This window comes from Microcebus murinus, chromosome 28 (genome assembly GCF_040939455.1).
Source record: "Microcebus murinus isolate Inina chromosome 28, M.murinus_Inina_mat1.0, whole genome shotgun sequence".
Classification (NCBI taxonomy): Eukaryota; Metazoa; Chordata; class Mammalia; order Primates; family Cheirogaleidae; genus Microcebus; species Microcebus murinus.
Genome location: NC_134131.1, coordinates 16,357,587 through 16,373,280, shown reverse-complemented (window position 1 = coordinate 16,373,280; position 15,694 = coordinate 16,357,587). Strand labels below are relative to the sequence as shown.

The following is a 15,694-nucleotide window of genomic DNA, read 5'->3' as shown; positions in this document are numbered from 1 at the left end:
TCAAGTGCGCCCATCCCCCAGTCGGTGCGCACCCACCCCATTCCTAATGGAGGTGTATGCCCATCCCTTCCCCCCACCCGCCCGACACCCACCCGATGAAGGTGATTCCTCTGTGTCCACTTGGGTGTCCGTCGGTTCGTACCCATTTGCTGGTGAGCGCGAGCACGTGGTGCTCGTGTGTCCATTCTTGGGCTACCTGGCTTACTGGAACGGGTTCCAGCTCTGGCCAGGAGAACCACGAGAGGTGCCCTCTCACCGCTGCTCCTCCTAGCTGAATAGCACTCCGTGGTGTCCACGCGCCACATTTCATTTACGCACTCGTGGGTCGATGGGCACTCGGGTCGCTTCCAGGTCTTTGCGATTGTGACTTGTGCCCTGACTCTAACCCTAACCCTTACCCAGCCCCGTCTCCTCCTCGGCCCCTGCCTGACTGACTCCTTCCCGCCCGGCCTGTCACCTGTCACCGTCCTCTGCCCCTGCCTGACACGCTCCTCCCCGCCCGGGCCGTCACCGTCCTCGGCCCCTGCCTGACGGGGCTCCTCCGTCGCCTGGGCCTTCCAAGGGCTTGGTGTGGACGCTGGTTCCAGGACGCCCTCCCAGGAACCCGGTAGCAGGGCGGCCGCAGCGTCTCGCGCCACCCAACCGTCCGCCGGCCGGCGGCCGTCGCTAAGTGGCCTGCGGGGGACGTGCCCCCACTGTGGGGCGGGCGCCCAGCCTGGTGTCTTCTCTGAGGCCCCGTGGCTGCTTTTCCCCCCCGCAAGGGGAGAGCCACGGAGGTGGGGACCGCCTCCTCGTGGGGACGTACACCCAGCTCTCCACGTCGGATTCCGGGGCTCTCTGTCCTGCCAGAAGGCCCAGCTGGCCTGCGGGTCCTTAGAGTGGCAAAAACATCCGAAAACTGAGATTGAGGGTCCGGTGGTTGTCTGCACTTTTGTGCTGGGCACCCCAGGGAGGCCCGGGGGCTGGCTGGACAACGCGGTCTGCTGGGCGGGGGGGGGGGTTTGGAGGAGCAACTGATGCCCTTTGCACTTTGGGTAGCAAGTGTCTGAGGTGTCTCTGAGCCCTGCGCCATGTCGGGGGGGGGGTGGGAGGTCGGGGGGGGGGGTGGAGGAGCAGGAGGAGGAGGAGGAGGTGGGAAGGGCCGTGGCCTGCAGTCGTGTTCCCGGGGTGGCTTCTTCCACAGGCTGCTTGGCCTGGGCTCCCTGCACCTGGGCCTTTGGAGGACTGGCCCTGTGCTTGCCAACGCTTCCCCTGCAGGGACCCAGAGCTGGGAGGTTGCATCTCTCAGCCCTGGGTCGGGCAGAGCCCCAGCGGGCCATGCCCACAACCTCTCTCAGCACGGGTCCCCCAGAAGGCTCCTTTGGGACCAGGATTCTCTTGCGGGTGACTCTTTAAGGTCTGGCCCCTGGATGGAGGGGCACCAGGAGTAGAGGAGCAGGAAGGGGAAGGGGGTGGCCGTGCGAGGGGACACTTTCAGGCCAAGTCCCAGCTTCAGCCTGATCCTCCTGGGAACCCCGGGGTGTACGTCACACCTCCTGGTTGTCCCGCTCTGAGACAAGGAGCCGGGCTTCGCATTCCCCCAGCAGCCAGTCGTGGGCTGAGGACACCTGGGGCGTTGGGAACTCCCTGGCTTCTCCTTGGCTTAACATCTGGAGCTGCTTGTGAATCGTGCCGCCACACACACCCGAGTGCAGGTGTCTTCTGCACAGACTGCGGGCCTCGCTCTTCTGAATGCCGCTAGCTCGCCACCCACCCACGGGTGAACCTGGTCAGGGTACTTTCTCTCGGGGGCAGACTCTGATCCTGGCGGGCTACCGGTGTCTCTGTTTGCTCGTTTCTTTCTTCCATTTCGGGAAAGGCTTCCTTACTGGGTGTGGAAATCTCCTATGCCTTTCCTCGCCTATTCTGTCAGCTTTAAAATTCTCTTTCAGTTGCCACCCTCACAGATGGATTAGGAAACTCTTTCCGGTGCACTCATTAGTGAAATGACCTCAATGAAGCTGGAATCCAATATCTAATCGCCGATTTTTAGCGAGTCCACACGCCAGGGTGGTCGGGGTCCAATGCAGCCCCGGCCAGGCCCAGGCCCCTTGGACTGGGCCACAGGAGGACACAGAGGAGGGTCCCGGCCCCCACGGTCGCGTTGCCGGCAGTTCTCCAAGGGCTTGGGCGTTTTCCAGAGGTAGGAGATGGAGGGGACTGATTTCTTCAGCGCCCCACTAACCACGCCACCCCACCCATGGGACACATCCCTAGAGAGAGAGAGAGACGCCCCATACACTCGCTCCCCTCCCCCATGCGCTGTGCCCCAGCCCGGGCCCGGGGGAATAGGCGGCAGCCCACCCACAGGGTGGGGGGCACAGCTGAAAGGGGTTGTCGGGGAGGGCGGCCCCTGCCTGGGGTCAAAGGGCGGGCGACCCGCGCGTGCGCAATCGGCGGCGGCGGCGGCGGCGGCGGCGGCGGCGGCGGCGGCGGCGGCCACGAGCTGGGGGTGGGCCAGGCGAGGAGAGGAAGGGGGCTGGAAGGTCTCCACCTTGGCGAGTCCAGCCGTGGAGGCGCATCTTGTGTGAGTGTGAGTGAGTGAGTGTGAGTGTGTGTGTGTGTGTGTGTGTGTGTGTGTGTATAGAGAGACAGCCCCCCACCCCGGCCCGCCGCTCCCTGCCCGCCCCGCCCCGCCCCGCCTGTCACCCCCGTCCCTCGGAGCCCGCCGGACCCGGCCGGTGAACTCAACAGGCCCGCCCGGTGCGGGTCAGCGCCGGCGCGGGGCCTGGGGCGGGAGGAGGCGGCGGGGAAGCGCAGAGAGGCTCGGCTTCTTGAGCGGGGCAGGGGCGCCCTCCGCCGTCTAGGGCCACACCACCCTGAACGCGCCCGATCTCGTCTGGTCTCGGAAGCTAAGCAGGGTCGGGCCTGGTTAGTACTTGGATGGGAGACCGCCTGGGAATACCGGGTGCCGTAGGCTTCTTTTTTTTTTTTTTTTTTTTTGTTTTGCCTCTTGTTCTGTCCCCTCTCTGGGAGCGAGGCGGCGGCCCGGGGCGGGGGTCACCCCCACCCTCAGCGCCCGCCGCGGTGCCTGGCGCCCCAGCCCGCACCGTGGGGCCTCCTCTTGTCCCAAGCCGCGACACCGCCGTCACGCGGCAGCATGCGTGGCTTCTGGACTGTCAGGTCTCAGACCAAAGGTCTGCTCTGTGGGAACCGACACGCTGGAGGAAACCTTGAGAGTCTGAGAGGGGAGGGAGTTCCAGAAGAAGGCCAGGATGTCATTTTGAGGGAGTATGTGACCAGAACTCGTCCCGTTGCTTTTGGGGTTCTATGGGCTACACGTAGGAATCTTTGGTGGTGGCACCTGATGTTGGGGGATCCGGAGTCACACCCAGACCTGCCCCACAGGCCTCCTTTTACTTTTCTCTTCGGATTCATTATGTTTAAAAAGTGTCTCTTATCTCTATGATTGCATTTTCTTTTCTCTCTCTTTTCAAGCAGATGATGGGAGTCCAAGTATTAAGGTGACATGTGTTGCCCGTGCCCCCCTCCCCCCTGTGTTCTTATTCATTAACCTCTGATGTTGTTCCAGCGTATTGTGGGGGTACCAATGTTAAGGTTGGGTACGTTGCCCTCTCCCAGCCTCCCCCCTCGGGTCAGAGCCTCAAGTGCGCCCATCCCCCAGTCGGTGCGCACCCACCCCATTCCTAATGGAGGTGTATGCCCATCCCTTCCCCCCACCCGCCCGACACCCACCCGATGAAGGTGATTCCTCTGTGTCCACTTGGGTGTCCGTCGGTTCGTACCCATTTGCTGGTGAGCGCGAGCACGTGGTGCTCGTGTGTCCATTCTTGGGCTACCTGGCTTACTGGAACGGGTTCCAGCTCTGGCCAGGAGAACCACGAGAGGTGCCCTCTCACCGCTGCTCCTCCTAGCTGAATAGCACTCCGTGGTGTCCACGCGCCACATTTCATTTACGCACTCGTGGGTCGATGGGCACTCGGGTCGCTTCCAGGTCTTTGCGATTGTGACTTGTGCCCTGACTCTAACCCTAACCCTTACCCAGCCCCGTCTCCTCCTCGGCCCCTGCCTGACTGACTCCTTCCCGCCCGGCCTGTCACCTGTCACCGTCCTCTGCCCCTGCCTGACACGCTCCTCCCCGCCCGGGCCGTCACCGTCCTCGGCCCCTGCCTGACGGGGCTCCTCCGTCGCCTGGGCCTTCCAAGGGCTTGGTGTGGACGCTGGTTCCAGGACGCCCTCCCAGGAACCCGGTAGCAGGGCGGCCGCAGCGTCTCGCGCCACCCAACCGTCCGCCGGCCGGCGGCCGTCGCTAAGTGGCCTGCGGGGGACGTGCCCCCACTGTGGGGCGGGCGCCCAGCCTGGTGTCTTCTCTGAGGCCCCGTGGCTGCTTTTCCCCCCCGCAAGGGGAGAGCCACGGAGGTGGGGACCGCCTCCTCGTGGGGACGTACACCCAGCTCTCCACGTCGGATTCCGGGGCTCTCTGTCCTGCCAGAAGGCCCAGCTGGCCTGCGGGTCCTTAGAGTGGCAAAAACATCCGAAAACTGAGATTGAGGGTCCGGTGGTTGTCTGCACTTTTGTGCTGGGCACCCCAGGGAGGCCCGGGGGCTGGCTGGACAACGCGGTCTGCTGGGCGGGGGGGGGGGTTTGGAGGAGCAACTGATGCCCTTTGCACTTTGGGTAGCAAGTGTCTGAGGTGTCTCTGAGCCCTGCGCCATGTCGGGGGGGGGTGGGAGGTCGGGGGGGGGGTGGAGGAGCAGGAGGAGGAGGAGGAGGTGGGAAGGGCCGTGGCCTGCAGTCGTGTTCCCGGGGTGGCTTCTTCCACAGGCTGCTTGGCCTGGGCTCCCTGCACCTGGGCCTTTGGAGGACTGGCCCTGTGCTTGCCAACGCTTCCCCTGCAGGGACCCAGAGCTGGGAGGTTGCATCTCTCAGCCCTGGGTCGGGCAGAGCCCCAGCGGGCCATGCCCACAACCTCTCTCAGCACGGGTCCCCCAGAAGGCTCCTTTGGGACCCAGGATTCTCTTGCGGGTGACTCTTTAAGGTCTGGCCCCTGGATGGAGGGGCACCAGGAGTAGAGGAGCAGGAAGGGGAAGGGGGTGGCCGTGCGAGGGGACACTTTCAGGCCAAGTCCCAGCTTCAGCCTGATCCTCCTGGGAACCCCGGGGTGTACGTCACACCTCCTGGTTGTCCCGCTCTGAGACAAGGAGCCGGGCTTCGCATTCCCCCAGCAGCCAGTCGTGGGCTGAGGACACCTGGGGCGTTGGGAACTCCCTGGCTTCTCCTTGGCTTAACATCTGGAGCTGCTTGTGAATCGTGCCGCCACACACACCCGAGTGCAGGTGTCTTCTGCACAGACTGCGGGCCTCGCTCTTCTGAATGCCGCTAGCTCGCCACCCACCCACGGGTGAACCTGGTCAGGGTACTTTCTCTCGGGGGCAGACTCTGATCCTGGCGGGCTACCGGTGTCTCTGTTTGCTCGTTTCTTTCTTCCATTTCGGGAAAGGCTTCCTTACTGGGTGTGGAAATCTCCTATGCCTTTCCTCGCCTATTCTGTCAGCTTTAAAATTCTCTTTCAGTTGCCACCCTCACAGATGGATTAGGAAACTCTTTCCGGTGCACTCATTAGTGAAATGACCTCAATGAAGCTGGAATCCAATATCTAATCGCCGATTTTTAGCGAGTCCACACGCCAGGGTGGTCGGGGTCCAATGCAGCCCCGGCCAGGCCCAGGCCCCTTGGACTGGGCCACAGGAGGACACAGAGGAGGGTCCCGGCCCCCACGGTCGCGTTGCCGGCAGTTCTCCAAGGGCTTGGGCGTTTTCCAGAGGTAGGAGATGGAGGGGACTGATTTCTTCAGCGCCCCACTAACCACGCCACCCCACCCATGGGACACATCCCTAGAGAGAGAGAGAGACGCCCCATACACTCGCTCCCCTCCCCCATGCGCTGTGCCCCAGCCCGGGCCCGGGGGAATAGGCGGCAGCCCACCCACAGGGTGGGGGGCACAGCTGAAAGGGGTTGTCGGGGAGGGCGGCCCCTGCCTGGGGTCAAAGGGCGGGCGACCCGCGCGTGCGCAATCGGCGGCGGCGGCGGCGGCGGCGGCGGCGGCCACGAGCTGGGGGTGGGCCAGGCGAGGAGAGGAAGGGGGCTGGAAGGTCTCCACCTTGGCGAGTCCAGCCGTGGAGGCGCATCTTGTGTGAGTGTGAGTGAGTGAGTGTGAGTGTGTGTGTGTGTGTGTGTGTGTATAGAGAGACAGCCCCCCACCCCGGCCCGCCGCTCCCTGCCCGCCCCGCCCCGCCCCGCCTGTCACCCCCGTCCCTCGGAGCCCGCCGGACCCGGCCGGTGAACTCAACAGGCCCGCCCGGTGCGGGTCAGCGCCGGCGCGGGGCCTGGGGCGGGAGGAGGCGGCGGGGAAGCGCAGAGAGGCTCGGCTTCTTGAGCGGGGCAGGGGCGCCCTCCGCCGTCTAGGGCCACACCACCCTGAACGCGCCCGATCTCGTCTGGTCTCGGAAGCTAAGCAGGGTCGGGCCTGGTTAGTACTTGGATGGGAGACCGCCTGGGAATACCGGGTGCCGTAGGCTTCTTTTTTTTTTTTTTTTTTTTTTGTTTTGCCTCTTGTTCTGTCCCCTCTCTGGGAGCGAGGCGGCGGCCCGGGGCGGGGGTCACCCCCACCCTCAGCGCCCGCCGCGGTGCCTGGCGCCCCAGCCCGCACCGTGGGGCCTCCTCTTGTCCCAAGCCGCGACACCGCCGTCACGCGGCAGCATGCGTGGCTTCTGGACTGTCAGGTCTCAGACCAAAGGTCTGCTCTGTGGGAACCGACACGCTGGAGGAAACCTTGAGAGTCTGAGAGGGGAGGGAGTTCCAGAAGAAGGCCAGGATGTCATTTTGAGGGAGTATGTGACCAGAACTCGTCCCGTTGCTTTTGGGGTTCTATGGGCTACACGTAGGAATCTTTGGTGGTGGCACCTGATGTTGGGGGATCCGGAGTCACACCCAGACCTGCCCCACAGGCCTCCTTTTACTTTTCTCTTCGGATTCATTATGTTTAAAAAGTGTCTCTTATCTCTATGATTGCATTTTCTTTTCTCTCTCTTTTCAAGCAGATGATGGGAGTCCAAGTATTAAGGTGACATGTGTTGCCCGTGCCCCCCTCCCCCCTGTGTTCTTATTCATTAACCTCTGATGTTGTTCCAGCGTATTGTGGGGGGTACCAATGTTAAGGTCGGGTACGTTGCCCTCTCCCAGCCTCCCCCCTCGGGTCAGAGCCTCAAGTGCGCCCATCCCCCAGTCGGTGCGCACCCACCCCATTCCTAATGGAGGTGTATGCCCATCCCCTCCCCCCACCCGCCCGACACCCACCCGATGAAGGTGATTCCTCTGTGTCCACTTGGGTGTCCGTCGGTTCGTACCCATTTGCTGGTGAGCGCGAGCACGTGGTGCTCGTGTGTCCATTCTTGGGCTACCTGGCTTACTGGAACGGGTTCCAGCTCTGGCCAGGAGAACCACGAGAGGTGCCCTCTCACCGCTGCTCCTCCTAGCTGAATAGCACTCCGTGGTGTCCACGCGCCACATTTCATTTACGCACTCGTGGGTCGATGGGCACTCGGGTCGCTTCCAGGTCTTTGCGATTGTGACTTGTGCCCTGACTCTAACCCTAACCCTTACCCAGCCCGTCTCCTCCTCGGCCCCTGCCTGACTGACTCCTTCCCGCCCGGCCTGTCACCTGTCACCGTCCTCTGCCCCTGCCTGACACGCTCCTCCCCGCCCGGGCCGTCACCGTCCTCGGCCCCTGCCTGACGGGGCTCCTCCGTCGCCTAGGCCTTCCAAGGGCTTGGTGTGGACGCTGGTTCCAGGACGCCCTCCCAGGAACCCGGTAGCAGGGCGGCCGCAGCGTCTCGCGCCACCCAACCGTCCGCCGGCCGGCGGCCGTCGCTAAGTGGCCTGCGGGGGACGTGCCCCCACTGTGGGGCGGGCGCCCAGCCTGGTGTCTTCTCTGAGGCCCCGTGGCTGCTTTCCCCCCCCCCCCGCAAGGGGAGAGCCGCGGAGGTGGGGACCGCCTCCTCGTGGGGACGTACACCCAGCTCTCCACGTCGGATTCCGGGGCTCTCTGTCCTGCCAGAAGGCCCAGCTGGCCTGCGAGTCCTTAGAGTGGCAAAAACATCCGAAAACTGAGATTGAGGGTCCGGTGGTTGTCTGCACTTTTGTGCTGGGCCCCCCAGGGAGGCCCGGGGGCTGGCTGGACAACGCGGTCTGCTGGGCGGGGGGGGGGGTTGGAGGAGCAACTGATGCCCTTTGCACTTTGGGTAGCAAGTGTCTGAGGTGTCTCTGAGCCCTGCGCCATGTCGGGGGGGGGGGTGGGAGGTCGGGGGGGGGGGTGGAGGAGCAGGAGGAGGAGGAGGAGGAGGAGGAGGTGGGAAGGGCCGTGGCCTGCAGTCGTGTTCCCGGGGTGGCTTCTTCCACAGGCTGCTTGGCCTGGGCTCCCTGCACCTGGGCCTTTGGAGGACTGGCCCTGTGCTTGCCAACGCTTCCCCTGCAGGGACCCAGAGCTGGGAGGTTGCATCTCTCAGCCCTGGGTCGGGCAGAGCCCCAGCGGGCCATGCCCACAACCTCTCTCAGCACGGGTCCCCCAGAAGGCTCCTTTGGGACCAGGATTCTCTTGCGGGTGACTCTTTAAGGTCTGGCCCCTGGATGGAGGGGCACCAGGAGTAGAGGAGCAGGAAGGGGAAGGGGGTGGCCGTGCGAGGGGACACTTTCAGGCCAAGTCCCAGCTTCAGCCTGATCCTCCTGGGAACCCCGGGGTGTACGTCACACCTCCTGGTTGTCCCGCTCTGAGACAAGGAGCCGGGCTTCGCATTCCCCCAGCAGCCAGTCGTGGGCTGAGGACACCTGGGGCGTTGGGAACTCCCTGGCTTCTCCTTGGCTTAACATCTGGAGCTGCTTGTGAATCGTGCCGCCACACACACCCGAGTGCAGGTGTCTTCTGCACAGACTGCGGGCCTCGCTCTTCTGAATGCCGCTAGCTCGCCACCCACCCACGGGGGAACCTGGTCAGGGTACTTTCTCTCGGGGGCAGACTCTGATCCTGGCGGGCTACCGGTGTCTCTGTTTGCTCGTTTCTTTCTTCCATTTCGGGAAAGGCTTCCTTACTGGGTGTGGAAATCTCCTATGCCTTTCCTCGCCTATTCTGTCAGCTTTAAAATTCTCTTTCAGTTGCCACCCTCACAGATGGATTAGGAAACTCTTTCCGGTGCACTCATTAGTGAAATGACCTCAATGAAGCTGGAATCCAATATCTAATCGCCGATTTTTAGCGAGTCCACACGCCAGGGTGGTCGGGGTCCAATGCAGCCCCGGCCAGGCCCAGGCCCCTTGGACTGGGCCACAGGAGGACACAGAGGAGGGTCCCGGCCCCCACGGTCGCGTTGCCGGCAGTTCTCCAAGGGCTTGGGCGTTTTCCAGAGGTAGGAGATGGAGGGGACTGATTTCTTCAGCGCCCCACTAACCACGCCACCCCACCCATGGGACACATCCCTAGAGAGAGAGAGAGACGCCCCATACACTCGCTCCCCTCCCCCATGCGCTGTGCCCCAGCCCGGGCCCGGGGGAATAGGCGGCAGCCCACCCACAGGGTGGGGGGCACAGCTGAAAGGGGTTGTCGGGGAGGGCGGCCCCTGCCTGGGGTCAAAGGGCGGGCGACCCGCGCGTGCGCAATCGGCGGCGGCGGCGGCGGCGGCGGCGGCGGCGGCGGCCACGAGCTGGGGGTGGGCCAGGCGAGGAGAGGAAGGGGGCTGGAAGGTCTCCACCTTGGCGAGTCCAGCCGTGGAGGCGCATCTTGTGTGAGTGTGAGTGAGTGAGTGTGAGTGTGTGTGTGTGTGTGTGTGTGTGTGTGTGTATAGAGAGACAGCCCCCCACCCCGGCCCGCCGCTCCCTGCCCGCCCCGCCCCGCCCCGCCTGTCACCCCCGTCCCTCGGAGCCCGCCGGACCCGGCCGGTGAACTCAACAGGCCCGCGCGGTGCGGGTCAGCGCCGGCGCGGGGCCTGGGGCGGGAGGAGGCGGCGGGGAAGCGCAGAGAGGCTCGGCTTCTTGAGCGGGGCAGGGGCGCCCTCCGCCGTCTAGGGCCACACCACCCTGAACGCGCCCGATCTCGTCTGGTCTCGGAAGCTAAGCAGGGTCGGGCCTGGTTAGTACTTGGATGGGAGACCGCCTGGGAATACCGGGTGCCGTAGGCTTCTTTTTTTTTTTTTTTTTTTTTGTTTTGCCTCTTGTTCTGTCCCCTCTCTGGGAGCGAGGCGGCGGCCCGGGGCGGGGGTCACCCCCACCCTCAGCGCCCGCCGCGGTGCCTGGCGCCCCAGCCCGCACCGTGGGGCCTCCTCTTGTCCCAAGCCGCGACACCGCCGTCACGCGGCAGCATGCGTGGCTTCTGGACTGTCAGGTCTCAGACCAAAGGTCTGCTCTGTGGGAACCGACACGCTGGAGGAAACCTTGAGAGTCTGAGAGGGGAGGGAGTTCCAGAAGAAGGCCAGGATGTCATTTTGAGGGAGTATGTGACCAGAACTCGTCCCGTTGCTTTTGGGGTTCTATGGGCTACACGTAGGAATCTTTGGTGGTGGCACCTGATGTTGGGGGATCCGGAGTCACACCCAGACCTGCCCCACAGGCCTCCTTTTACTTTTCTCTTCGGATTCATTATGTTTAAAAAGTGTCTCTTATCTCTATGATTGCATTTTCTTTTCTCTCTCTTTTCAAGCAGATGATGGGAGTCCAAGTATTAAGGTGACATGTGTTGCCCGTGCCCCCCTCCCCCCTGTGTTCTTATTCATTAACCTCTGATGTTGTTCCAGCGTATTGTGGGGGTACCAATGTTAAGGTTGGGTACGTTGCCCTCTCCCAGCCTCCCCCCTCGGGTCAGAGCCTCAAGTGCGCCCATCCCCCAGTCGGTGCGCACCCACCCCATTCCTAATGGAGGTGTATGCCCATCCCTTCCCCCCACCCGCCCGACACCCACCCGATGAAGGTGATTCCTCTGTGTCCACTTGGGTGTCCGTCGGTTCGTACCCATTTGCTGGTGAGCGCGAGCACGTGGTGCTCGTGTGTCCATTCTTGGGCTACCTGGCTTACTGGAACGGGTTCCAGCTCTGGCCAGGAGAACCACGAGAGGTGCCCTCTCACCGCTGCTCCTCCTAGCTGAATAGCACTCCGTGGTGTCCACGCGCCACATTTCATTTACGCACTCGTGGGTCGATGGGCACTCGGGTCGCTTCCAGGTCTTTGCGATTGTGACTTGTGCCCTGACTCTAACCCTAACCCTTACCCAGCCCCGTCTCCTCCTCGGCCCCTGCCTGACTGACTCCTTCCCGCCCGGCCTGTCACCTGTCACCGTCCTCTGCCCCTGCCTGACACGCTCCTCCCCGCCCGGGCCGTCACCGTCCTCGGCCCCTGCCTGACGGGGCTCCTCCGTCGCCTGGGCCTTCCAAGGGCTTGGTGTGGACGCTGGTTCCAGGACGCCCTCCCAGGAACCCGGTAGCAGGGCGGCCGCAGCGTCTCGCGCCACCCAACCATCCGCCGGCCGGCGGCCGTCGCTAAGTGGCCTGCGGGGGACGTGCCCCCACTGTGGGGCGGGCGCCCAGCCTGGTGTCTTCTCTGAGGCCCCGTGGCTGCTTTTCCCCCCCGCAAGGGGAGAGCCACGGAGGTGGGGACCGCCTCCTCGTGGGGACGTACACCCAGCTCTCCACGTCGGATTCCGGGGCTCTCTGTCCTGCCAGAAGGCCCAGCTGGCCTGCGGGTCCTTAGAGTGGCAAAAACATCCGAAAACTGAGATTGAGGGTCCGGTGGTTGTCTGCACTTTTGTGCTGGGCCCCCCAGGGAGGCCCGGGGGCTGGCTGGACAACGCGGTCTGCTGGGCGGGGGGGGGGGTTGGAGGAGCAACTGATGCCCTTTGCACTTTGGGTAGCAAGTGTCTGAGGTGTCTCTGAGCCCTGCGCCATGTCGGAGGGGGGGTGGGAGGTCGGGGGGGGGGGTGGAGGAGCAGGAGGAGGAGGAGGAGGAGGAGGAGGTGGGAAGGGCCGTGGCCTGCAGTCGTGTTCCCGGGGTGGCTTCTTCCACAGGCTGCTTGGCCTGGGCTCCCTGCACCTGGGCCTTTGGAGGACTGGCCCTGTGCTTGCCAACGCTTCCCCTGCAGGGACCCAGAGCTGGGAGGTTGCATCTCTCAGCCCTGGGTCGGGCAGAGCCCCAGCGGGCCATGCCCACAACCTCTCTCAGCACGGGTCCCCCAGAAGGCTCCTTTGGGACCAGGATTCTCTTGCGGGTGACTCTTTAAGGTCTGGCCCCTGGATGGAGGGGCACCAGGAGTAGAGGAGCAGGAAGGGGAAGGGGGTGGCCGTGCGAGGGGACACTTTCAGGCCAAGTCCCAGCTTCAGCCTGATCCTCCTGGGAACCCCGGGGTGTACGTCACACCTCCTGGTTGTCCCGCTCTGAGACAAGGAGCCGGGCTTCGCATTCCCCCAGCAGCCAGTCGTGGGCTGAGGACACCTGGGGCGTTGGGAACTCCCTGGCTTCTCCTTGGCTTAACATCTGGAGCTGCTTGTGAATCGTGCCGCCACACACACCCGAGTGCAGGTGTCTTCTGCACAGACTGCGGGCCTCGCTCTTCTGAATGCCGCTAGCTCGCCACCCACCCACGGGGGAACCTGGTCAGGGTACTTTCTCTCGGGGGCAGACTCTGATCCTGGCGGGCTACCGGTGTCTCTGTTTGCTCGTTTCTTTCTTCCATTTCGGGAAAGGCTTCCTTACTGGGTGTGGAAATCTCCTATGCCTTTCCTCGCCTATTCTGTCAGCTTTAAAATTCTCTTTCAGTTGCCACCCTCACAGATGGATTAGGAAACTCTTTCCGGTGCACTCATTAGTGAAATGACCTCAATGAAGCTGGAATCCAATATCTAATCGCCGATTTTTAGCGAGTCCACACGCCAGGGTGGTCGGGGTCCAATGCAGCCCCGGCCAGGCCCAGGCCCCTTGGACTGGGCCACAGGAGGACACAGAGGAGGGTCCCGGCCCCCACGGTCGCGTTGCCGGCAGTTCTCCAAGGGCTTGGGCGTTTTCCAGAGGTAGGAGATGGAGGGGACTGATTTCTTCAGCGCCCCACTAACCACGCCACCCCACCCATGGGACACATCCCTAGAGAGAGAGAGAGACGCCCCATACACTCGCTCCCCTCCCCCATGCGCTGTGCCCCAGCCCGGGCCCGGGGGAATAGGCGGCAGCCCACCCACAGGGTGGGGGGCACAGCTGAAAGGGGTTGTCGGGGAGGGCGGCCCCTGCCTGGGGTCAAAGGGCGGGCGACCCGCGCGTGCGCAATCGGCGGCGGCGGCGGCGGCGGCGGCGGCGGCGGCGGCCACGAGCTGGGGGTGGGCCAGGCGAGGAGAGGAAGGGGGCTGGAAGGTCTCCACCTTGGCGAGTCCAGCCGTGGAGGCGCATCTTGTGTGAGTGTGAGTGAGTGAGTGTGAGTGTGTGTGTGTGTGTGTGTGTGTGTGTGTGTATAGAGAGACAGCCCCCCACCCCGGCCCGCCGCTCCCTGCCCGCCCCGCCCCGCCCCGCCTGTCACCCCCGTCCCTCGGAGCCCGCCGGACCCGGCCGGTGAACTCAACAGGCCCGCGCGGTGCGGGTCAGCGCCGGCGCGGGGCCTGGGGCGGGAGGAGGCGGCGGGGAAGCGCAGAGAGGCTCGGCTTCTTGAGCGGGGCAGGGGCGCCCTCCGCCGTCTAGGGCCACACCACCCTGAACGCGCCCGATCTCGTCTGGTCTCGGAAGCTAAGCAGGGTCGGGCCTGGTTAGTACTTGGATGGGAGACCGCCTGGGAATACCGGGTGCCGTAGGCTTCTTTTTTTTTTTTTTTTTTTTTTGTTTTGCCTCTTGTTCTGTCCCCTCTCTGGGAGCGAGGCGGCGGCCCGGGGCGGGGGTCACCCCCACCCTCAGCGCCCGCCGCGGTGCCTGGCGCCCCAGCCCGCACCGTGGGGCCTCCTCTTGTCCCAAGCCGCGACACCGCCGTCACGCGGCAGCATGCGTGGCTTCTGGACTGTCAGGTCTCAGACCAAAGGTCTGCTCTGTGGGAACCGACACGCTGGAGGAAACCTTGAGAGTCTGAGAGGGGAGGGAGTTCCAGAAGAAGGCCAGGATGTCATTTTGAGGGAGTATGTGACCAGAACTCGTCCCGTTGCTTTTGGGGTTCTATGGGCTACACGTAGGAATCTTTGGTGGTGGCACCTGATGTTGGGGGATCCGGAGTCACACCCAGACCTGCCCCACAGGCCTCCTTTTACTTTTCTCTTCGGATTCATTATGTTTAAAAAGTGTCTCTTATCTCTATGATTGCATTTTCTTTTCTCTCTCTTTTCAAGCAGATGATGGGAGTCCAAGTATTAAGGTGACATGTGTTGCCCGTGCCCCCCTCCCCCCTGTGTTCTTATTCATTAACCTCTGATGTTGTTCCAGCGTATTGTGGGGGTACCAATGTTAAGGTTGGGTACGTTGCCCTCTCCCAGCCTCCCCCCTCGGGTCAGAGCCTCAAGTGCGCCCATCCCCCAGTCGGTGCGCACCCACCCCATTCCTAATGGAGGTGTATGCCCATCCCTTCCCCCCACCCGCCCGACACCCACCCGATGAAGGTGATTCCTCTGTGTCCACTTGGGTGTCCGTCGGTTCGTACCCATTTGCTGGTGAGCGCGAGCACGTGGTGCTCGTGTGTCCATTCTTGGGCTACCTGGCTTACTGGAACGGGTTCCAGCTCTGGCCAGGAGAACCACGAGAGGTGCCCTCTCACCGCTGCTCCTCCTAGCTGAATAGCACTCCGTGGTGTCCACGCGCCACATTTCATTTACGCACTCGTGGGTCGATGGGCACTCGGGTCGCTTCCAGGTCTTTGCGATTGTGACTTGTGCCCTGACTCTAACCCTAACCCTTACCCAGCCCCGTCTCCTCCTCGGCCCCTGCCTGACTGACTCCTTCCCGCCCGGCCTGTCACCTGTCACCGTCCTCTGCCCCTGCCTGACACGCTCCTCCCCGCCCGGGCCGTCACCGTCCTCGGCCCCTGCCTGACGGGGCTCCTCCGTCGCCTGGGCCTTCCAAGGGCTTGGTGTGGACGCTGGTTCCAGGACGCCCTCCCAGGAACCCGGTAGCAGGGCGGCCGCAGCGTCTCGCGCCACCCAACCGTCCGCCGGCCGGCGGCCGTCGCTAAGTGGCCTGCGGGGGACGTGCCCCCACTGTGGGGCGGGCGCCCAGCCTGGTGTCTTCTCTGAGGCCCCGTGGCTGCTTTTCCCCCCCGCAAGGGGAGAGCCACGGAGGTGGGGACCGCCTCCTCGTGGGGACGTACACCCAGCTCTCCACGTCGGATTCCGGGGCTCTCTGTCCTGCCAGAAGGCCCAGCTGGCCTGCGGGTCCTTAGAGTGGCAAAAACATCCGAAAACTGAGATTGAGGGTCCGGTGGTTGTCTGCACTTTTGTGCTGGGCACCCCAGGGAGGCCCGGGGGCTGGCTGGACAACGCGGTCTGCTGGGCGGGGGGGGGGGTTTGGAGGAGCAACTGATGCCCTTTGCACTTTGGGTAGCAAGTGTCTGAGGTGTCTCTGAGCCCTGCGCCATGTCGGGGGGGGGGTGGGAGGTCGGGGGGGGGGTGGAGGAGCAGGAGGAGGAGGAGGAGGTGGGAAGGGC

The 15,694-nt window shown here is 63.9% G+C and overlaps 4 non-coding genes across 4 annotated transcripts; all 4 read left to right on the top strand.

Moving 5' to 3' along the window:
- The first annotated feature begins 2,840 nt into the window (after positions 1 to 2,840).
- Positions 2,841 to 2,959, top strand: LOC142865132 (5S ribosomal RNA). Its single transcript, XR_012915434.1, has one exon. It is a non-coding gene; the product is annotated as a 5S ribosomal RNA (ribosomal RNA).
- Positions 2,960 to 6,459: 3,500 nt separating this feature from the next.
- Positions 6,460 to 6,578, top strand: LOC142865131 (5S ribosomal RNA). Its single transcript, XR_012915433.1, has one exon. It is a non-coding gene; the product is annotated as a 5S ribosomal RNA (ribosomal RNA).
- Positions 6,579 to 10,107: 3,529 nt separating this feature from the next.
- Positions 10,108 to 10,226, top strand: LOC142865129 (5S ribosomal RNA). Its single transcript, XR_012915431.1, has one exon. It is a non-coding gene; the product is annotated as a 5S ribosomal RNA (ribosomal RNA).
- Positions 10,227 to 13,749: 3,523 nt separating this feature from the next.
- LOC142865128 (5S ribosomal RNA) lies at positions 13,750 to 13,868 on the top strand. Its single transcript, XR_012915430.1, has one exon. It is a non-coding gene; the product is annotated as a 5S ribosomal RNA (ribosomal RNA).
- Positions 13,869 to 15,694: the final 1,826 nt, after the last annotated feature.